Genomic DNA, 23,962 nt, shown 5'->3' on the forward strand with positions numbered 1-23,962 from the left:
GCCCGCCTGCATTTGGCATTGCGTATACGCAATGGAATCCACATATCAGATCTGTATGCACATAAAATATTTGCGTATGGGCTGCTGATTATTTCGGTTTGTTTATGAGCTTTAATTAATTGTATCTGCATTTAACTCGAATTGTTTCTATGCGTTTTTTGATGTGTTTTTGTTTGCTCATTTGTGGGTTTAATTATTGGCCAACCAATGGATTGTTTTCAATAAGGGATTAGAATGGATAATTTGTCAAGTTGCAACAGTGCGTATGATTGATGTATTTATTAGAGCCTAAAATGATTCAAGGAAATTGGGAAAAGCAATGGAAAATCAGGAAGAATTCCCAGTATTTTCCATCATCATTATTTTCAGTCCCTTTTGAAGGATTTAATTAAGGGAAAGTTGTACAAAGTTTCCGGGAAACAGTCACAGAATGGCATTTAATCCAATCTAAAGGAAAGAGAACTAAAGCCAAGGTAATATTCGTACTGAGAGGGAGCCCAAGGAGCATTCATTCAATCTTTAAGATCAATCTATAGAAAGTGTGTAAAGCGTAAGTCGATTGAAAGTACTAGGGATCTACGTTCATGTATATCAATGCCTCACACAGAAGCCATAGAATCATGGAATCACCAGATACTCATAAAAGGGTTATATTTAAATATGTATTTATTGGATTCTTTGATTCTGTGTTGCATTCTTCAATCTTTTCGGTGACAATTTCCTCCACATCCGACAAAACAAAAATAGATTCCCCAAAACAAGAACTTCCACGCATTTATCCGTCAGATAGCCTCCTTATCTGCAAGATTGTGGCTTCGCGACGCGTCGTTGGCGATGGATTAGATAACAATGATCCAGAGAGAGCGAGAGGGCGCGAGTGGGAGTGGGAGGGGGTCCATCGTCCAGTATCCGGTTAGCCCCTGAGCCATTGGCAAATATTAGCATGGCTCTTGGCCCTCCTGCTGGATGGATGGATGGATGGATGGAATGGCTCTTATTGCAAACAGGCAAACATAGACGATGTTTATTTGCGGCTCTTGTTGAAACAAATGTGTCATTGATTATGCACGATCCACATACATTTTGGGGGCATGTGCCCGTACCACCCATAGGATATTCCTTCAAAATTTAACCCAATTTACGACAGCTTTTGTTTGGTCACGAAACACACACACACACACACACACACACACACATACACATTGTACAATCGTACAATATATTTCATATATTTAAAAGGCAAATATTAACCAATTGACAGCGCGAGCCGAGCCGCCAAAATATTTAGCATACGTGCTAAATAAATTTGTGCATAAATTAAACGCCAAACTTTGTTAATGAATATTTCTGGTTGAACTTTGGGGGCCAGTTACAGGCCAGAATGAATTCAGGGTTTCATATTTTTGCTGATTCATTCCGACACTAATAAGAAAACCAAATTTCGTTATATCACATATATCAAATATCATATAATTTCGAGGCACAGAACCGCATCTTTTTGGTGGCGGTCTTGAAAAATAAAACGCAGCCCAGGCCATCCTTAGATACTCTACATTTGTACAATTTAGGGCAGGCTTTGTAGAGGATTTATTAGTGAAATATATTTTATTCTAGGAAAAAAGATGTGTGCTTAAAAAACCAATTTCTTTTCTCCTTATTTCTGCAGATTTTTCAGTACAATATTTGAAAAATCTCCACTAAATGTTGCACAGTTCTTCGCACTTTTAAATATGTTTTGCCATGAATTTTCTTGGGATATTTCTGTAAGTAGTAATTCTTCAATCTGTGGAAGAAGGGAGTACGATATTTGATTGATATGATATTGATATTCCCCACCGAATCCCCGAATTAAGGTGTTCAGCATTTTGTTATTTTGTATGAAAGTCTTTCAGGAATATCCAGAAATGGGATAAGGGAAGGATATTCCATTGGTTAGTACAAGTTTATTCCATATTTTCCACGATCATTCCGCTCAACCTTTGCTCGGAGAGTATCTCCTGTATCTACGACTATCTGTTGTGCAAATACACTTTTGCCGCATTTGTTTTTGTCAAATGAAAGCCCACCCCTCCCCATCCACTTTGGGTAAATCCTTTAATCCTCTTATCTTGTATTATAAAAAAGAAAACAACTCATCTTATACCCTTACCTTCCCCATAATCCATCTCAAAAAGAGAACGACACCAATTTGTTAGCCCCGAAACCCAACACACACTTCACCTGGCCAATTTTCGGCTACTTTGTTGTTAATTCACACAATTTGCACAGAGTTTTTTTCCTCATTTCATTGGGAATTTGTTTGCCTCTGAGTCTCTCGGAGACCTCCCGAACTCACACCACAACACACACCCACACAGTCACAAATGTCGGTTATTGTTATTATATTTCGGTAAATATTTAACCACCAATACGATGCGGCTGTTGATATTTGCATTTGAGATGTGAAAAACGAATGTGGTTTTATTTTCGTCTTTTTTTCGGGCTGCGAGGAAGGCTTATTTACATGCCTGTCGTTTTTTCGGTTTTTTTTTTCTGTGATTTTCAACGAGAAATAAAATATATTTTGGCAGTGACATGCCAAAGCCGCAGTTGACATGACGCTGGAAAGTGTGACCCCGGCGATTGGCCGTGCTAACAAATTACTTTTTTTATTAGCGAATCCGGCCACATGACCGGGCCATAACGAGGCTTTGGCTCGTACCTACGTTCGTCAGGTACGATTATCAGCTAGTTGTTGATTAAACATTGGTTGTGTAAAATGCTGGTGCAAATAAACGACTGAGTTTCCTCCGGACTGGCATCATCATCATCATCGTCGTCACAGCTACAGGAAGCTGCTCGCTCAACGAATGTGTACCCCTCTTTTTTGATAAGATTTTCAGCAAATCCCCGAAGAATTCCCAGCATTACTCACCTTTAGGTCTGCTCCCCACGGTGTTCAAATATCCTCTGGGAATTGTCTGCAAAGAGAGCGAGGAAATCGTAAACCTGATTAATATGCAAATGTCAAGTGCGATATAATTAACTGCTTAACCCAGTTTTTTCTTGATTTTTTTCGATTTGTTTTTGCCTGTTTCGTCATGTGTTTTGTGCTTCCGCCTACGGAGGGGCTTTGAGAAATGCCAAAAACCAGTTTATTGCACTTGACGTCTGTCGACTCTGAGACTCTGAGACTTCGACTCTGACTTTGACTGAATGTTTGGGATTAGGCTTTGGAATTTGTATAGCCGGTGTTTGGTGAATCAGAAGGGGATACATTACAAAATATTTATTTGTCAAGATGTGTGTGGGAGAAAGAAGAAAAGCAATCTCCTAAAAGTGTATTCTGGCTGAGAATCATCTGGGGAAGCTTGTGGTATTCACAATTTTAGGATTATTGGGTTCCAAATTGATGGTGCTATGATTCCAATCATAAAGGCAGAGAGATGGCATCCAAGCAACCAACCGAGGGGCTCTACCGCACGCCGCGCGACTCATGGTAAGCAAACGGCAGGAGCAGGCAGGAAATATCAAAATAAATTTCATTGAACTGGATTGGTAGATTGTTAGAGCCTCGGCGACAGCCTCTGATCTCGAATAAAGTTCAACATTTACATTTGAAGCTCGGATTAAACATTGAAAGATCAATGATATTCCAGCCAATTGCAAAGAAATAATCATGACGATTGAACGAATCTCAGAAGATTAATAAGAAGCTGTTCTCTTCCAAACACCAGGCATCCTCTAGTCGGAATAGCGACTGTCATCTTCTCACTTATTGGATCCATTTTCATGTAGCTCGAACCGGTTTTCCATTGGGATGCGAGGCGCAGAGTGGCGGGCGAGTGGCTTGCGGCCCAAAACTCGTAATTCAGATGAAATATTAAATTTCAGCAAATATTCAGCTGTGGGTCACTCTTTCGACAGGGGCTTAAGAGGGGTTAAAGCGTCGTCGGTGGGGTGGGGCGGAATGCAATGCAGCAAAATCGGGCAATGGGGGCATGTGGCAAGAGAGACTGGGTCACTTGATGATGCTAAGCTGCTTAGACGTTAATTGAATTAGTTTACAAGTATCGTGCACCCCCATGTTTGAGGAGGTGTGACGCACTGGTGCATGCGGCAGACCACCGACCGCCGACCGCCGACCACCCGCCGCACCCCTCCCACCCCTTAACCCACTTGTGCAATTGCACTTGCACTTGATATACAATTAGATTCTTTGTTGCCCCCAGGCCATTTGCGGCAAAGGGGCAAAAACAACCGTGGCTCTTTGTGTGCAACGCCTGCCCCAGCTCCAGGCAGCTCCCATCTCGGGCATCATCGTGCAGCTCTCGCATTAATGAACTTTTAATTGTTGGCATCTTGGCGGAGCCGACCGCCGCCCGCCGCCTGCCGCCCGGCTAATTGTTTAATTAAGTCATTAAAATGCTGTAAAAATAATGAATAGAAGGCCTAGGAGACCGCAGCTAATATCTGGATTACCACAGAGGCTGTTGCTGTTGCCCCCTGACATGCGACACTTGCACTCCGGGGAGGCTTACAGAGGTTTCCCCAAGTCAGGCCAAAGTTCGTCGTAATGTGAATATGTTGCATGACTCTTAGTCAGACTCCAATCGGAGCTTAGTAAACCCATCCAAATCTCATACAGTGGATGGAAATGCCCCATGGCAAATGGTGTCTCATTGTGCCATTCGCTTATGGGAAATTTCGTATAGCGAAGAAACGTAGACCCATACTTTTGCCATTACCCTATCCATTACCGCATCCATTACCTAAATGATGGCTAATCTTCCAGCAATCCGAAGCCTGTCCCTTCCTCTATACAGTGGATGTTCTTTGTCAACTGTTCCTTGTCCCTGTCCCTACCTCATGCCACTCTTCCCCATTAGCCAGGGCCCCGCATTAAGGGCGGGGCGACGGCCCCAAGAAAGTAAAGTAAGTATTAACCTATATCCCTGGGTCGCTCTGTCACATCTTGCCATTCGCGTGACTTGTCAATCTTTTGACAGACAATTGCCACACAACAGACACCGCAGCCACAACAAAGGGTGGCTGCCACATGGGTAACACCAACAATTAGATGGCCCAAAGTGGCAGAGAAGGCCGTCAATAATGGCGGAAGGGGGGCGGGGGCACAGAGCCCAACAACAATTGCTGTCACCATGACGATAAGCGATAACAAATTCATTAATTAAAATATTTAAGTGCCAACAAAGAGCAACAAAAGCGAAAAAGTTGCCATGCAAATGGCTTTATCTATCGCTGCCGCATGCCCCCTGCCCCATGCCCCATGCCACATGCTGAACTGAACTGAATTGTTTTGCATTTAACGATAAAACAGATGGCAAAAAAAACGGTCCACATTACAGCGAAATGTGTCCATCAATAATAAAAATAGTAATAATATAAAGAAATATGTATTAATAAATGAAATGCCGCACTTGAAGAGAAGAGAGTTATGCACCAATTAAAGTGAATATCAATAATTTTTCAATTTGTTTTATCCGCAATTTTGCTCAGGTTTTTTCTGCACTTATTTTCGCCGTGTTGTTTTTCCATCAAGCGGCAGTTTATTGTAATCTCTTTATGCGTTGACTTTGTTTTCACTTTAATTAAATTTCATTAACATCCGCAACATTGCTATAGCAACAAGCAACAAGAAACAAACAACCGGCGACGAGCGACGAGCGACAACGACAACAAATTGATTACATTCGAGAAATTGTTTCAAGGGGCAAGGTTTCTTGCCACTGGGGGGGAGGGGGAGGGCGAGGGCCCTTCTCTCGAATACAAAATTGCACAAAATGTATATTCAAATATTATTCGAAGGGAGAACTAAGGCTGAATAAACTTTTGCACCTTTTGCGTTGATACATTGCCACTCGCCTGAACCCCCATCCGACCTGGAGGTCCCTGCTGGAGCAGGGATAAATTGATAAATTGATAAATTGAAACACTTTTGCCAAGTCGGGCACCCACTCGGCAAGTTTCTCTCTCAGTGTGAAACTTAATATTTTCTTTTTAAAGTCCACACACACTGGGGAGGGGGGGTTAGGGGGGACTTTATACCCGTAATAATGATGAATTTGCTTAAACTTGTGCCAATTAAAACCGAATTGTAAACAATAACTGCAATGGAGTCCCTTATAGATGGTAAAATGTGTTATATTTTATCAGCATCTACCTTTGACTTGTGGCCTAAAATTTGAGAAGAGTTTCAACTTTATTTTTATTTAATCAATCAAGATTTTTCGGATTTCGGAATCACTTTTAGCCACAAACCATTTATTCTTCTTGAAATCTGGGCTTCTTTAGTTAAATGAACAGCCATTTAAAAGCAATAAATCCATTTACTTAGAGTCCGGCTGTGCTCCTCTAATAATCTCCATTAAAAATTCATTTGCATATCACTCATACGCGGCGTGTGACAAACAGCAAAAGCGGCAACCAAATCCCATTTTTGCGCGCTCACACGAACAAAAATAAAGGGACAAAACAAATGAAATAAAAATTTGAGCAATAACAGCGGATAAACCAATTTAAAAAAAATACAATCTGCAATCCAAATCCGCACACACGACAGGGAGACAGGGAGAGGGCGTGGGCGAGGGCGAGGGCGGGGGCGGGGGAGAGGCAGAGAGAGACAAGAGATGGCTACATTTTAAATACAATCATGCCATATGTACATATCTGTTTGTATCTGCCTCGCTTTTCTCTATTTTTTCCCGTACAGAACCGAAATTGCATTGTCTGTCACAGCAGGAACCCGAAACCGACCCCGACCCCGACCCCGACCCCAGCTGGACTGTGACCCGCAAAAATCCTATTTTAATTGTTTAAGTGTCAGCAAAGCCAAAGATAAAAAATATGCAACCAAAAAAATTGAATAAAAATCAAGTGCCGGAGTGTGTGGCAGTGTGCAGTGCTTTTAATGAATTCAATCAAACTCGGATTGAAATTGCTCCAACTTTGGATGGAATGGAGATTTCTTTTTTGCTCGTATTCCATCCCCGCTGGGGGCATCATCGTCCTTTTTGTGGGGCATGCACGAGCTGCTGCGGGGCCAAATAATGTTAATGAGGACCCAAAGAGAATCGGTTTATGTTCAATTTTATTGTCGGCAAAGGAGAAGCGAGGAAAAGGGAGGAGAAAACATGGAAGCGCAGGATATGGGTGGAAACAGAGGGAGCGGAGGTCTTTGTATACCCCAAGAGATGGATGATTAATAGGGTAGATACATATAGAATATGATGTGATATGGCTTATCTCTGTATTCTATATGTCGTCCGCACGAGTCAAGCGATTAGAGGTAGTACACTTTTCCCATAAGCGAACGGACACCTTCGTTATGACGAATAGATACTAACCATTCGTCAGAGACCCTTAACTGAAACCAAATCGAAGTACTTCTGCTTCACTCTCTCCCTCTCTTTCTTCCTCTTTATTATTCTTTTTTTCTATGGATTGTATCCATCTTCTTCTGCCATTAATGTTGTGCGCGAAACTTTCGCTCGGTGAAACATGTTAATTGAACTTTCATTGAAACGCAAGTCATTAGAAAGCAAAAGCAGAACACAACAGCGCATTTTCCATGGCTTCGATAAGAAAAGGAAATTGAAACAGCAACAACAACAACAACAGCAACAATAGCAACAAATACTTGGCTAATTCAAAACTTAATGATTAGTTGGCTCGTTGGTCCGTCCGTCCGCTCTTCGCTTTCATTGTCAGCGCGACTGAAATTCAATTAAATGCAATTATATTATCGCCTTTTGTCCCGGACTAATTGGGTTAAGTGCGAACGCCCCTGCCCCTGCCCCCGCACCCGCACCCGGTCCGACCAATCGTTTCGCTTATCGGAACCGGGGGTTTCTCTAAAACTTCCTCCGAATGAATCAATCAGCAGAAATATCTCTGTATTCGTACATATTGTGCATTTTGCACTGAAATTTAATTAGATCAGAGAGGGGCAGAGTGGGGGGGGGGGGCGGAGTCTGGGAATGGCGGACGACGCTCCCATTCAATTGACAACCCGACGGCAGACAATTGTTTATTTTCGGCATAAACAGCACAAAAATAGGATAAACGCGGACCCAGTGGGGGATTTCGACTTTTGATACCCTGTATTTTATTATTAAAAAAGTCAATCCCTTGAACTAAATAAGGAACATGAGAGAAAGAAGCCACAGAGGAACCCACCAAAAATTGTCGCCTTGCAATTGCACAAATATTTGTCTCACTCTGTCCCTCTGAGTAGGTGCCAGAGTCCCGCTAGTTGGCTCTCTAAAGACACCTCCGAAGGTGCGAAGAGCAGCAGAATACAAGAGAGCAAACACAAACACAATACCCGGTAGGGCCCCCCCCCCCCCCCCCTCCCTCTTCCAACGACCAACGACACGATCCGTCTTGTCTGCGCTCGCTCTGTGTATGTATGTGTGTGTGTGTGTGCGAGCAGCAACAACAAATAACAAAAACAGAAAAACGACGAGTAAAAGAGGGGACGGGCCGAAGTAAAAGAAAAGACAGAAACAAATTCAAAAACAAAGACAAAACAGGCAAAGGTCAATATTGGAAATTGATAAACAGCAGCAGAGGCAGAAGCTGCGGCAGAGGCAGCGAAAAAAGCAGAAACAAACAAAAACAAGAAAGGGAACACTTTTGTCACTTCGGTAGTCGATTCTTTGATGCCCTTTAGATTGTTAGACCTTAGGGAAATAACATATTATAAAGCCAAACGTTTTTAAAACAAATTTTATTTGGTTTCAAAGCAAAGCTTTTCTTATGGCAGGTATATGCCCTCTGAGATGCCCTCAGTATTCTACGGTAGCAATCGGAAGACCAGAACCAACCTGAGCTCTCCCCTGCTCCAGCTCCTTCTCCTGCCCCTTCTCCTTCTCCAGCGCCGCTGTAGATGTTTGTCCTTCGCGGTTTCATAATTAAATGTAAACAATTGTGTTGTTGTTTTTTTCCACCTAACCTCTCACCTAGCCACTCCCTCCCTCTCCCCCTACCATTCTATCTCTTTCGGTCCATTTCATTGACCACAAAAACCAAAAATACAATTTTGAATTAATTTGCTTTGCATTAAATTTGAGGCAGCATCAAAATTCAACTACGGAACGGAAATAATACGAGCAATATAAATAGACAAGGCTATTTTTAAAGGGAATTGTGTTTTAAATTAGGACATGATACATCAATTTAAAATATACATGAATAAAAAGGACAGAGGAAGGACTGAAAATAATCACAACAAACCCAAAATTAGCAGAAATAATTAAAAACAGAAATCTTTCAAAGCGGGTCTTTAATTGATTATATCAAAAAAATTAGCTAAAAGGAAATAAAAAAAAGGGAAAAAGAAAACAAAATAATTAGCTTAGATTCAATTAAAGAAATTTGTACTAATTTTCCTTCATTAGAACGCGAAAGAGTGTGGAAATACAGATGCAAAGGAAGGCAGGCTCTGAAAAGGATATATAACTAATTCAGAAACAACCTTTCGAAGCTCTATACCAGATCGATGCCAGAAGATCAGAACATATATACTCGTAAAAAGGGGAACAGTTATTAACATTTAGAGAACTGTTCCCCCACGAAAATGTATTTCAAGGCCAGATTCAATGATAAATAAATGAATTTCTGTTCGTTACAGATACCCCTGCCATTTATTTTCCAAAAAAAAAGGGTTACCTACACAATCTTCCCCTCCTTGGACTGCATCACTTCAAACACTCGTTGAACATGTCGATGGGATTCCACAACAAAGTACAAAAAAAGTATAAAAAATAAAATGTTCACTTAGTCATGATGCGTTGATTTGAGGCCGTGCGTAAAATTAATTTTACGGCCTGCTAGGGGCCGTAACACATGTGGAGGATTGGCTAAGAGGCCAGAGAGAGAGAGCCATAGCCAAATCGAGTATCGAATGGAATCGAAACTCGGCAAAAAGTTGTGCTGCTGCTGCTGCTGCTTCCACTCATGTGTTTGGGTTTGGTTTCGAGCACTGGTTCGAGTGTTTTCATATTCCACTTTACGAGCATTTCCAACATTTATTCGACATTCTGTGGGGCGCTCATATTGCTTGATTTTTGTATAAACAAAATCCGCAACGGAAGTTGCAACCAATCGGCATTTTTAGTTGTATTTTCGCAATTGTAATTGCAATAAAATATCTATTGAAAAAAGTGCTTTTGAAAAATTAATTTTCTGTCGGCAAAGCTCGCTCGCTCTCTGTCGCCGTCACGCTCGAACAAAGCCCCCAAAACACAATGCGAAATAATCAGAGTTTTCTTCTTCTTGTTGTATCATGTTGTATCTATAGAAATGTATATATAGTATAGTACATATAGCTACAGCATATGCCATATCTGTATGTCGTGTGAGAGCCCGTTTACAGCCCTCCGGCAATGTTGTCGCACAATAAAATTTTATTTGTAAACTAAATTCGCATTTAAATGTACAAAATCGAATTTAATTTCTATTTTAAAAGATATATTATTTCTTTATTTTAGTAAAACCAAAATATTTGCATTCAAAATCGATACTGTGGTGGGGGAGAGCAGGAAAGGAAACCCTTACAAAGGAATGGCTAGCTTTTTGAAGAGCTTTCACACATACCCGACTCATGGACTAACAAAGTGCACTTGTAGTCGAGTGCTGGCGCTGCAATGTGGCAAAGCTCACGCATACACACACACAGGCTTTTAAAAACTGCCGGATAATGCCGTAATTTGAGTTCGAGTTTGATTTTGACTTTGAAATGCAATACTTGGCCGCAATTAAATTCTGCATTCAGCTAAAGGATTCAATGGAATTAAATTCAATGGAATTAAATATTCACACAATGTGCGACCATTTAATTAATCTAGAAATTTAAATTGCCCATTGTCCCGGACAGGCACGGCCTAATGACGTGTCAATCGAAGGTACTATTCGACAGAGAAGGACTCTCTTTAGCTAATAGTTTTATTCCCTCCATTACTCCGACTAGCGTCCATTGACAGTTTCATCGTAATTATAGTCCATTTGTCCAGACAGCACCGACAAACTCAATTAAAGCCAGTGTCTGTCCATTTTCATTTATCCAGATCCCAGATCCCAGATCGGGTTGATTTTCTGTCAACATTGCGGCGCTACCCAGCAAATATATGTAAACCGAACAAAAAACGCTAAAAAATAAAACTAAAACAATTCGCAGACGGAATGGAATACGATTCGATTTGGACGTGGATGTGGATGGGGATGGGGATTGGGGATTGGGGTTCAGTGAGCGGTCGAATTCATTGAATATTTTGGGGGACACAACGCATTCAATAAAACGAAAAAAGAAACGATAATGAAACTTGAATACTCTAAAAAGGCTTAACAAATTAGAAATGAGAATGGATCTATTCAGGCTTAGAATACATTGAAAAGCCAATGAGTTGACCCAGTGATCCAAAATCTTATTCGTTCTACGGGGGAATGTCTTTTGTTGGCCTTTGGGCATTCCAAGCGATGAACTTCAACGAATAAAATAGAGTATCTTCCACTTAACAAATTGTTCATGAGGAAACTCCAGCTTTGAATTAAACTGAAAACTGCATAAAGTGCCACCTCAAGGGTAACCCCCTGTCTGCCCTTTGTATTGCCACACACACACACACATGCACTTAAGAGGGGGTGGCACGGACAGGCTAAGGTTAAAGCTCCAGCCACGCCCCATGCCTCATGCCCCGACCATTTAAGGTTGCAGCTGCACTGACGGTTAAATGGATATTTTAAGGTTGGTCCCTGGTTCTGGTCGGTCGCTGGGCTTTGAGCTCTCCGGCTTACGGTTGTGGGGGATGCGGTCGACGGTCTGTTGCCTTTTTAAGTACATTCCCAAAAAAAAACAACAAAAATTAAGTAATAATAAAGATAGAGAGAGAGAGAGAGGGAGAGAAAGAGCAACTCAAGCATGGCCAAAGCCAATGGTTGTTGCAATACCTGGTCTCAAGAGTAGAGGGGGATCAGCAGAGCGGCAGAGAAAGAGAGAGAGAGAGAGAGAGAGCCGTTGGTTCGTTCTATAAGATTTAATTACAAAACTGCCCCTCGGTGCGGCCCCTCGTTTTCTTTCCGCACTTTTCACCTGCCACCGAGGGGCACGAATAAAAGAATCTACGTGCACAGTTACGCTTTGTGTATTTGCAACCTTTTGACTGTTGCCTAAACGCCGCCGACTGCCTGCCCCGTTTGTTGGCCCCCATTTTTGGGGCATTGTTCTGGGTCCCCCGCAGCCCCCCTCTGTCCGGGCCCCCCTCTAAATGGTTTGACACACTTTTCTTGGGGTCTGGCCTCTTCTGGGACTCTGCTACCGTTTCGCTGTGTTTCGCCGTGCTTTGCTTTGCTCTTTAAATGCTATTTAAGTTCTGTTTTTTTTTTATTCTTCTTCAGAGAGATGTCTTTATTCATCTGAGATCTGAGAAAGCTGCCACAACGGGGAAAAATGAAAGCTGTGCCGAAAATTTCCGAGTCATGTTCTGGAAAGCGTAACAAAAGACGGAGGAGCACCGGGCATAACAGAAAATGCTCACATCATGGATGTGGCTGTCTGCAGAACCAAATTGTAGCCGACAGACACATGAAACAAGAACAGACCGAAGCAGTCACACACACAGGCACACACAAAAGTATAAGCACACCACAGAGACACAGAGACTAGCACACACATGTGAAGGCACATTTTAATAATGCGTATCGTTTACACTAAACAAAGTAAGTGGCATAAGTTTTATAACTCATTAACCTTTCCAGCGAGCAGAAGACCGAAAGAGGACCGAGGACTGAGGACTGAGGACTGCGGAAGAGAGCCACAAACTTTCCTCCGGCAGACAGCTCTGTGGCTGTGGCTGGGTGTGGATGTGAGTATCTGTGTCTGTCTGTCGTTCTGTGTCACTGGCTCACACACAAGACCAACAATGGCAGGCAGCCACATCTCCAGGCATCCACCAGCCAGCAGCCAGCACCCAGCCGAGCGTCTTTGCCCAGAGTATCTATAAGATACTCATACGCTTCAAGCTTCATTTAATGCGCTTCATTAGCTTAAGCTGCCAAGCCCCCACACTCAGCCACACAGCCACATCGACATCGACATCGACAGACACACATCGAAATCGGACAATGATTTTCACTTTTCCCGAGGCACAAGCCTATTAAAATTATATTTATGATTAATCATGCACTCCCAATAATGCGAGCAGATGACAACAACAACAACAATAACAATAACAATAATAACAATACCAATAACTGAACATTTTCTATAGCCAGTTAATGAAAGAATTGTAACAGAATGGGATGATACTCCTGTATTGGAATGCAGTGCAGTTCAGGGCTTTCTTGAGGGAAATCAGAACACTGACCGATTAGAAAATACGCAATGATAATACAATTTACAGAGTCTTTTATGTAGCTCTAATAGGGGTAAAGGAAAGTAGAGCACACGGGCAAACAAAGCCGAGAAACTACAGTACAGATTAGTCAACGATACAGTTGATACTTTGCTTTGCTATACAAATGTCCCATAAGCGAGTGGACTCTTTCGTAAAAGAAGAGACCATACAGAGACCATACACATCTAAAACTGTCCCTATTTTGTTACAAAAACTTAAGCAAAGTTCAAGGTAATATATCTTTTATATAACTAAAGCTCTTTTTGCATAACAGATTTAAACAGTATAACGTTCTATCCTCCCACAAGAAGTGGTATTATTTGTGGTATTATTCCAATGATTCTAGGAATTTTATAACAGTTGCCAGAACGTTTCCCCTTTCCTATTCTACACCCGCAGTGCATTTCGTAACCGACGCGTCGGCCATCAAAGACAGACATAAATCTTTGCTGGCACTACTCTGGGACTAGGACTACGACTACTACGAGCTGTAGCTATGATATAACCAGTAACTGAAGCCATTGACAACAGTCCAGGCATACAAAATAGGTGGCATCTCTCAGAAAACGCTCGAAGGCGCTCGTGTGGCATGTGCTGGCGGCTTCCTGCTTGTCAAGAACGAACCCCACACGCACCATGCTCTGAATACTAATCCTACAAATACAGAGGGAGAGGTATTTGAAATATTCAACACCGTTTTGGGGAGGGGAACAGCAGCAGAAGAATAAGGCACTCCACTTGGGGCCTGCTCTAGGCTCAATCAAATGGATCTGCGACAAGTTAAACTTGTTTGGGTTTCTATATTTCTCGCATAATTATGTCTGGCCAAAACGAACAAACCAATTATTGAAAAGATACTCTCTTGGCCCAGCTCCAAGCCAAGTTAATGGGCGCGATGGATCGTATGAGAAATGCTCTGCCAAATCAAACAAGTTCGTGAATCACTCAAATGAGGGGCAACAACTTCAGACTGAGGTCTGTCCGTCTCCGATATTTTACGAGGCAGCCGGCAATTGCAGTTTAAATGCACGAAAATTTCATTGACACACATATTTTTATTTCAGCTTTTTTTTTATTTATTTTTACTTGAACTCTACACTCCGCTACGTGCCTCCACAAAAAAGGTACAGCACAAAACTGCTTAAACAAAGAAGAAAACGGGTTTGTTTAGAGCCCAGGCTACGGGGAAGTCCACTCCTTTGGTTTTTGTTTTAAGTAGCAAATCATAAATTATTGAATTATAGATAATGTGGTTTGTAAGGTTAATGAAGTTGATCTTCATTAAGAGGTCGTTTGGTACAGTAAAAGCGGTGGAGGCGGCTTTTGAAGGAATACTCGTAAACTGTGAAGTCACTATTAAATACAGAATAATTGTTTAGTCACTCTTTGAGTGAGCTTACCAACACTGGTGGACTCCTTAAAGCTACTCTGATACTGCTTTAATAATTTTTTTTGCCCCTTCCATGTGCCCCATCTTTAGCATTTGTAAAGACCTTTTCCAGCATCTCCTTAAGACCAAATGTTTCCTCCTAGCTCGCTCATAGAATGTTTCGCAACACTGGTCACCTTTTTTTAGGCTCTCAAAGCTCACTCTTCAAGAACTTTTCATCTGTAGACAAGTCTGAATCTCATCCCATTCTCCTTCGTGCTTATCATCCTCTTTTAGCCTTCTCTCCATAATACCATAACTGGGCCTTCCAATACTTCGCCCACCTATCCAACACTACTCCTTCCCGTTGCATCCAAGGCTTATGTATTTTTTTAGCAGCTTTCCACTGCTCTGGCCAGAGCCTCATTCGAAATTCAATGCAAAGCCGCGATCGCACGTTCCTCTGCGGCTTACATTTATTTGCATTATTTCTCGCGTATTTTTTTCGCCGTTTTTTTTCCTGAATAATCTTTATTTTGCCTCTCATTTTCGATGTCGCGACATTTATTTCGTATCGAATTTTGCGCTGACTTTTTGAAAACATTGACAAAAATTTAATTTCCTGCTGCCTCCGTAAACAGATTTTTTCCGCGGCGAATTTTTTAAGCAGCAATCGTTTTTATTTGTTGCTGCTGCTGCTGCAATTTGTTATTAAAACGAAAGCTACATTTATTTTGGAAAAAAGTTAAAATTAAACTCGAAACAAAACAAAACGAAACGAATATTGCATAAAACGTGACATTTGTGAAACTCACAATTTCATTTGATTTTTTTGTTTTTGTACTATTTTTATTTTTGTTTTCAGTTGCATTGCACCAAATGTTTGGCGGTGCTTGATTTTTTTTTTAGTTTATTTTATTTTGTTGTTTGTTTATAGGAACTACGACGAGTACGGGAACGGGTACGGGTACGAGTGTTGTGGCTGGTGATTGGTGATTGTTTGTGCCGTGCACGTTTTGGACCCACGCGATATATTTCCCATACAATACACATGGATGGGGGTTCGAAACAATAAGGGTCTCTCTTTCGGTGGTAGATAAATCTCTATAGTTGTATAGAGAGACCCAAACGTGACATCTGTGAGAGTTTTGTAATGCATTTACATACATATATCCTCGTGTCTCTATGGCTGATTCAAATTCAATAACTCATTCACATGGATGATTAGTGGCTTGTAGTATTTTAGATATTTTCATTGCTCAAAATCCCCAATCCCATGCGAATGTGGCCGTTCGTTTATGGGGAAATAAATAGAAGAGATGCTTAAATCTTCTGCCTAAGATATTTTTCACTTCCGACTTTTAAAGCGGCCTTTAAATATATAATTTTAAAGACACATAAGAACTTGTCAAACTAATGTTTCCAAATTATTATTCGGAATCTTTAAACTCAAGAGTTTCCAGCACTTCTAGGCGAACATTTCTTATCAAAATTCATTTTTGTGTGGTGTTATCACCCCCAAGTATTTTTAAATTCTTTCTGGCAATGCCCCATCCATTGAACTTTGTTGCCTGTTCCGTTTTGATGTTGTTTTTGTCCATGGCAGACCTTGGATTTTCGTATATATTTTTGGAATCCAACAGGTGAGCTTTCCAAAGGATTCAGCTCAAGTTTCTAAGCAAGTTTAAAGCTCACTTAGCGCCATCTGGGCAAAGCTCCTGGAAGCAAATCCAAAGAAAGAAAGAAACAAAAACCAAGCCAAAACAAACACAAAACTTTCTTCTTTTCTTTATAGAAACTTCAGTTTTTTTTGCTTTGCGTTGCCATAAAAAACCCATTAAAATATGTATGCATACAATAAATAAAATAAACAATTATTCATTTTTCATGACAAAAAGCGATTATTAAATGTAATCCGAGAGGACGGCCGCTGCCACTGCCTCCGCCTCTGAAAAGTAAAACGAAAAACCAAACAATTTTTTTTAACGATTTAAGCAATTTTTATGGCCCCGCCGTTCAGGTTAATGTTATTTTTTTAAGTTTATTTACTGCTTGTTGTATAATAAGCACCATGCGGAATGGCATTTATTTTCTTTTTTGTGTAAATTAAAAAGTTTGTCAAACAGAATCGATCCGCAAAAAACTAGTAGGAAATACTCGTAAATAATCGCACGAACGAGCAGCCGTTGATGAATGCTTAAAAAAACTGGCCAATAAACCGGTCGGTGGGTGGGTCAAGACTAACTGTAAAATGGCCATCAGGCGACGCTTGAAATACACATTTGACGTCCAATAAATATTTAATATTTCGCGTGATGCATGGCCCATAATACGAGTGTGTGTGTGTGTGTGTGTGTGTGTGTGTGTGTGTGCGAATCGGACACTTTTGACGGCATTTAAATATTATATGGCGTGCCGTTAACAATGCAGCGATAGGTTACCGCTCTCGCTCCCGTTACATCCACGAAACTGCTGGCCGACCACTCATCAAAATTGAATACAATTAAATGGCTGGCAAACAACATTAAATGTGATTGATCCAACGTTTTGATATATCACGACAGATCCCCCGCAAAACGCTGAGATATGATGAAGGCATTGCGTGATCCAATATTATTTATTGGCCTTAAAAACGAACAGATAATGGAATTACACCAATAAAGAAAGCCATCAAAAATATTAATTCGTGGAATAATGCCGGAAATACTGGCATCAAAGTGACAATGCTCTAAAAATAAATGCAACTCAAAACTAGTTCAAAATTAATCGGTTAAAGGTCAGTTTAATGGTCTAATTTAATGAAACATGCACTCAAATTGTCATGCAACAAGTACACTATTCCATACATATTCCATAAAATCTCATAGCCAATTATTTATCAAATTAAAATGATTCAAAATATATAAAAATAAAAAAAGAGCGATTGAAGTTCTTTTTTCCCTGGAGACCTTGAGAACACGCCTCTAAAAATCAAGAAAAAGATAAGAAATCCCTATTTCCATATTCTTTATGTACATATTTACCAGAAATAATTCCCATCGGACTGGGGAATGCTAATGCCGCAATCAATGGAAATGTAATTCTATACCGAATCCGTCTTTTTGGATTTCTGGAGCGTGTTTCTCCGCCTCTACGAACCTTATAAAAGATGTCGTCTTCATATATCTGCTATCAAATGTGTATTTTCCAACTTTCATTTGAGTTTATTCGTTTAAAACCTTTTAGTTTCGGGCAATTATTATCGTATTAGCGATATCATATTCCCCCAATCATATCATGGCCCATTCCATACCATTCCATACCATTCCTTTCCATTCATCAGAGCAGTGGGGCCGAATCAAAGGGCGTAACAGAATCCACATTTCCCACACGATCACGACTTTTACAAATAAAGAAAAACCATAATATTCAGTTGTTATTTGTTTTGTTTCGTGTTTTTTTTTCGGATGTCGTATTAAAAAACCATTAGGGAAGCGACAGCAACTCGATGAGTGGAATTGAAATCGAAATCCGCAACAATGCGGCAGAGAAACGATACAGAAATACAATGTACTCGTATTCGTAAAATATTTATGGGCAAATTGTCTTTGCGTTCGGTTTGTGTTTGCTTTTGGGGGTCTGCCCCGACGCCGCAGGCGGCACGGAACGGCCCGGCCCGGAGCGGCGCGGCGCGGCCCGGCACTGCGGCTAGACATTTGGCGGGCGTGAAGTTGTGCATGGAATAGTACTCTCGTATAAACAATAAGCGATCTGGAAACGTGCTGATTAATGTTTCAGCCATGGAGGGGTGGAGGGAAGGAGAGGAGAGCGAAAATTGGTACGGAAAAATGGCATAGGTCAGTTTTTACACTAATTGAAATAGAATGTTATTATGTCTGGTTGTGGGTCGTTCGTTGGGGTTTCGACGGGTGGGTGCCACTACTGTGCCATATATGAATGTATATACAATTCCGGTTGTGAATGGCAGGGCGCTCCTCCTCTTGGAGTGGAGCCATCGTTTAGAAAGCATCTCCCGGCTTCAGCTCCAGCTTCAACTTCCTTTCACTTTAGAATGCGATTCACCAGCGACTGGGCGCAGAGCGAAAGTAAAGTAAAGTCGCGTCGGTATTCAACAAAGAGGAAAACCCAACAAATGATATGCTTGGAAACCCCTTTAATGACAGCACTTTTTGGGTTCTGATCTGAGACTTTAGTCAGAAGAAACACGAAATCGTGTTATGGCTTGTAGCTTTTTTTTGAGCATTCGAGTAATTTGCATAAATTCTTAGCTGTAAAAAATCAGAAACTTTCTAAAGAATCAGAAACTCAAAAATGACATCAACAAGTGGCCAAAGTAGCAGATTGGAGTAGAAGACCTCCAGAGCTTTAGGATGTGTAGGAGAGCTTTCGCTTGATGGCAGCTTTTTGTGTGTGTTTTATGGCGCCTGTGGGAATTTTAATGAAAGTCCAAGTACAGCTGGATGACAGCTGAGCGGGAAAACTGTCACGTGGTGGAGCTTTTGGAGTGCGAGAGAAACGCAAATGAGAGAGTGTGCAGCTGAGAGAGCGAGGAGCAGAGAGAGAGACATCCCTGGGATGCGCATGTCCTTCAACTGTCAAAACAAGCAATAGAATAGCGCTGATTATATTTCCGATTGGGTTTGGGGGTTTGTTATTGAAGCACAGAAGCGTTTCCTTTCGTTCCTCCATTTGGCCTGGTTTGACGATTGAACTTCCTATCTGCTGCACTCTGGGGGGGCGGGACTTCAACTTTGATTGACATGATGGAGTGGCAAATGCAATCTAAAGTGCGGGCCGCGCGACTGATGAGTGCTCGCACAAGTATCTCATGGATGGGACGTTCGTTGGCAAACAATCCCCAACTGTCTGGGAGGCAAACTAATGAGGCGCCAGGAAGCCAAGACAAAAACAGCAACAAACAACTTGAGCATGCAATGCAACAGACGGGGAGGGAAATGACATCCCCAACCACAGCCACTCCCACTCCCACACACACACACACCACCTTTGGTAGTACAGTGAATGCTCCCAATACCAAACACTATCAATCAAACGGGGTATAGTTTCCCAATCGAAGCTTTACGTATCTCTTTTTGTTGCATGGAAAATACCCAATTAGTTTTATTTTTGTTTATTTCTCTACCGAAAACTACATTTATTTGAAATGTCTCTTAAAAAGATCAATAATGGAAAAGCCCAGCAGGTAATGTTTAATATTAGCTTAAGAAATTAATTACCACTTGTTAAATGTGGTTAGAGGTGCTTTACATAGTCCATTCTCAGTGGAGCTCATGAGTTTGTATTTCCCAGTTGCCTAACAGGTCTATTCAAAGGGCTGGTAAGCAGAAAATTGGCTAGATCTTACTCATATCAGTATATACTTTACACATTTAGAATGCATTTCAATGCATTCCTTAAAGTTTTACAATCATTTGAATGCACTAATCTTCCCCTTTAAGGCGTGTTTACTGTGTGATAAAATATGCACTAGCCCATCTCATATCAAAGACAGCCGAAGACAGACCCTGTCACATGGATTCCAATGAAAACGGGGATTGTTTTGCTTCACAAAGCAATATTTCGGTAAGTGTTGCGAATAATTAAGAGATAATGATTACCCCTCCTGATACATCCAGCCCCGTGTCCCCTCAACGCTGTGTTCACTGTGGAAAAAGGCGCGCCAAGGTTAAGCGTTTGCCGAATGAAGGAAGGTGGGGCTAGAGCCGCTGCTGCTGCTGCTGTCAGCAGGAGGCGGCTGTGGCAGGGGGTGGCAGGGGGTGGGGCGATGTGGGAGCAGCTTGTGCAATCAGCTGTTGCTAATGAAAAATGTCGGCAAGTTCAGGAGGCGGCAGGAGTAAGGCAAAAGTCAAAGCTTATTGATTATTTGTACGTGCGGCGTGAGGAGCTCCTCACGGGGGGCCCTCGTACCCTCGGACCCTTGGACTCTTGTATCCTTGGCTCCGGGGTTACGGATACGATTGTTTACTTCTCGTATTTTTCAGAAGCAACCTGAGCTGGAGCTTCCGATAATGGACAATTGAGCCGTAAAATCACTTAATTAATTAGTGGAATTGTATGGGGGAAAACTTACCCACTCTCCGGTCGTCGCTGTACGGAAGATTTTATGGAAATTTTTGTATAATTTCAGTTTTATTTCAGTTATAAACTTTTGATTTCATAATTGTTTAATTGGGTTTTGTTTTGTGTGTTGGCGGGGGCGGGGGGATTTTCTCTCTGATTTATTTCCGCTTGAAATTAAATGCAATTATAATTAAATACATATAAGTATGATATAAACGATAGTATTTTGTTGATGGCAATTATATTGTGTATATGCACTCGCGCTGCGCTGCATCGTTTTTTGCATGATAATTACAGCGGCTTTTGCATATTTGATAAAGTCACTCGACAGAGGCGATTTTCCCAGCGCGAAATGGGATCTATGGGGAGGTGGGGGTCTCGGATGGAAGTGGGATTTGAACTGCGACTGCGACTGGGGCTGCGACTGGGGCTGCGACTGGGCCTGCGATTGGGAGGAATTCATATGAAACGTCGCAAAAAAACCGATTTGATGATAGCTAAAGGTCGCCGGCAAAGCGCTGATAAACCGAAAACCTGACGCCCAACAAAGTAAAGGGAGATAGAGATAGACACAGAGAGAGGTAGAGAGGTAGAGAGAGAGCTACGGAGAGAGTGAGAGGTATTAGATGGCTTATCAGTGGGGTCTTATCAGAGCTGCCGCTGTTTCTGATGCCGCTGCTGATTCCTGCCGACGATAGCGATGTACACACCGATACACAAATTGAACAACATTGCAATCAAACGGCAACGAACTGTTGTTTATATCTGTTTTGTGCTTGTTCGACATGTATCTCTATCTGTATCTGTATCCCATGTTTGGCGCGCTGTAGAACCAGCATCGAGAGACACTGGGGCATAGTGGGGCTCGGTTCTTTGATAAGCAGACACCTGACTGTGAGATCTTCCCAGAGGCTGGCGTATAATTTATTTTAAGTAAACTTTTGATAGTTTTGTTGTTATTTTGACAGCCAAACAAACACCATGAACTTGAGGCACACACAGACGAACACTCTACGGGTAGCACACTCGTAGAACCGCACAGACACCAGATTTCTATATATAAATAAAGCTTCTCGATGTTGCACCACTGTCTCTTTGGGGTTTTCCTTTTGCTTTTCTATTTATGCACTACACAACGACGGAGATTATTTCAGTGATTATTGTGGGTTTTATTGAAATTATTTCTACATATATGCAAATCAAAAAGGCAAAAACTATAACGATTTATTCTGCCCATCGTGATGTCAAAAGACAGAAAGAGAGAGAGGAAGAAGCGCGCGTGGGAGCTTCGCAGTGCAGAGGAGAGAGTGTGAGCGCGCGCGCGAGAGCAGTAGGCAGCAGGCAGCAGGCAGCGAGGTAAAAGCAGCCAAGCAGCAAACCCACCAAAAAGTAAAAGACACAGTCGTGCGCGTCCGCGTCCGTCTAAAGCTCCAACGAGACAGCGGCAACGTTCCGATAACAACTGACGGGAGACCCCAACAGCGGAGCCCCAACAGCACCAGCGTACCTCTGCCAGAGCGGCAGTGGCAGCGGCAGTGGCAGTGGCAGAGGCAGCAACAAACACACACACATATACAGTTAACCCGTAAAATTCCTTCAGTAGTTGTTGCTTTACGACGTTTCTACGTGATGGCACATTGCACACTGCCTTCTTGTTGTTGTTGTTGTTATTGTTGTTATTGTGACAATCAATTGACAAGCTCTGGGACTGACCAGGCCTTAGCTCTGCTCTGCTCTGCTCTCATTTAACTGTACAATTTACACATCTCCCATCCTCTCTCTCATTCACCGCTCTTACTCTCATTCTCTCTCTCTCGGTCCCCGCTCTCACTGGCAGTGCTAGATGCTCTCACTAAGCTAAAACAGCTGATTACGTTATAAAATGTAAACAGACCCAAGAGAGCCATCAATTGCCTATAAAAAGCTTGCTCTCACTTTTAGCTTTTGCTTTTGCTTGTGCTCTCAGCAGGGGGCTGCGGTGGGCGACAGGTACGAGTAGTGGGTGCCGCCGCCGTATTAATGAGCTTACATTAAAACGCTTTCAAATCCAAAATACAAGCAGTATTGTAATTGCATTCGACTTAGAAGTAGAAACAAAGCCAAGGTAGACGGAAACGAGTTTCGAATGTGGCAGACACCACCGCCGACATCGACCCTGTTGCACTCGCAGAGGGCGCCCAAAGAGAGATCAAACGGCCCGGGGCACGCCAAAGAGTACGTCCCCAAATTTCAGTCAATTTTGGATCCCACAATTGGTATACCCTAAAGGGAAGAAGGGTAATGTTACTTGAATGCCACGCCAGATAATCCATTGAAAACGCGGATGATCAAAACTGCTTGTTCTTAGTGGTATCTATTTAGATAGATCACGATATCTATTACTTCTTCGAATCGTTTCCTCTTTCATACAATGATCATAGGTTTATCTATCCTTTAATACATTCCACTATATAGAATTTCATCCTTTTCCTTCATGCCCCTATTCAATCTTCCTACTTCCCATTATATCCTGGATTTACTAGTCTCTTCCTGATATAGAGATCCACCTCGATGAGGGTATGTTCCGTTTCGTCTAACTGAGTCTTCTTTCAGTGGAGTCCTCCTCCTCCCTCGACTTGGCAGACAAATTGTAATTGGCTCTAGCGTTAATGGCACGCTGGGCCCAAAAAATAAAAGTACTTGTATACTATATATAAACGAATCTACGAGTGCACACATTTACAAGAGTCTATGGGCGACACACAAACCGCAAAAGGCAACAGAAATAGATGGCAAAGAATTTCTAGTTGACTGAACACTGAATGTGGCCGCAGAGCCATCAGTCTGACAGGCAACGACCGACGACCTAGACCCAGATTGAAAGCCAAAGCTATGGTTAACGGAAGCTGAGATGAGCACCCCGGAGTCGGAGGCGTCATAAATCTTGTGCAATGCCCCATTGGCAGCACAAGAGGCTGTGAGTTGTGGGTTGTGGGCTGTGGGCTGTGAACACCTCTGATCCCTGACAGAGAATGCCTCCGGAGTCTCTCCGCGCTGGGCCGGGCAGGGCCGAGACAATGGACAGACATTTGCATGGGTCGCATAATTATGGGCCCCCGGGGCCATCGCGCACACTCAT

General features: G+C 42.0%; 1 protein-coding gene across 2 annotated transcripts in view; it reads right to left on the reverse strand.

Annotated features, from left to right (window-relative positions):
* Nucleotides 1-22,335, reverse strand: part of LOC6896811 (extracellular serine/threonine protein CG31145) — an 82,399-nt gene extending 60,064 nt beyond the window's left edge. For both annotated transcript variants that reach the window (XM_033377484.1, XM_003736219.3), the window contains exons 1-3: nucleotides 22,228-22,335; nucleotides 20,855-21,011; nucleotides 2,915-2,960 (exon numbers count right to left, since the gene is read on the reverse strand). The gene's annotated coding sequence lies outside the window, so the exon portion shown is untranslated. The remainder of the gene's footprint in view (nucleotides 1-2,914; nucleotides 2,961-20,854; nucleotides 21,012-22,227) is intronic.
* Nucleotides 22,336-23,962: the final 1,627 nt, after the last annotated feature.

Source organism: Drosophila pseudoobscura, chromosome 2 (assembly GCF_009870125.1).
Source record: "Drosophila pseudoobscura strain MV-25-SWS-2005 chromosome 2, UCI_Dpse_MV25, whole genome shotgun sequence".
Lineage (NCBI taxonomy): Eukaryota > Metazoa > Arthropoda > Insecta > Diptera > Drosophilidae > Drosophila > Drosophila pseudoobscura.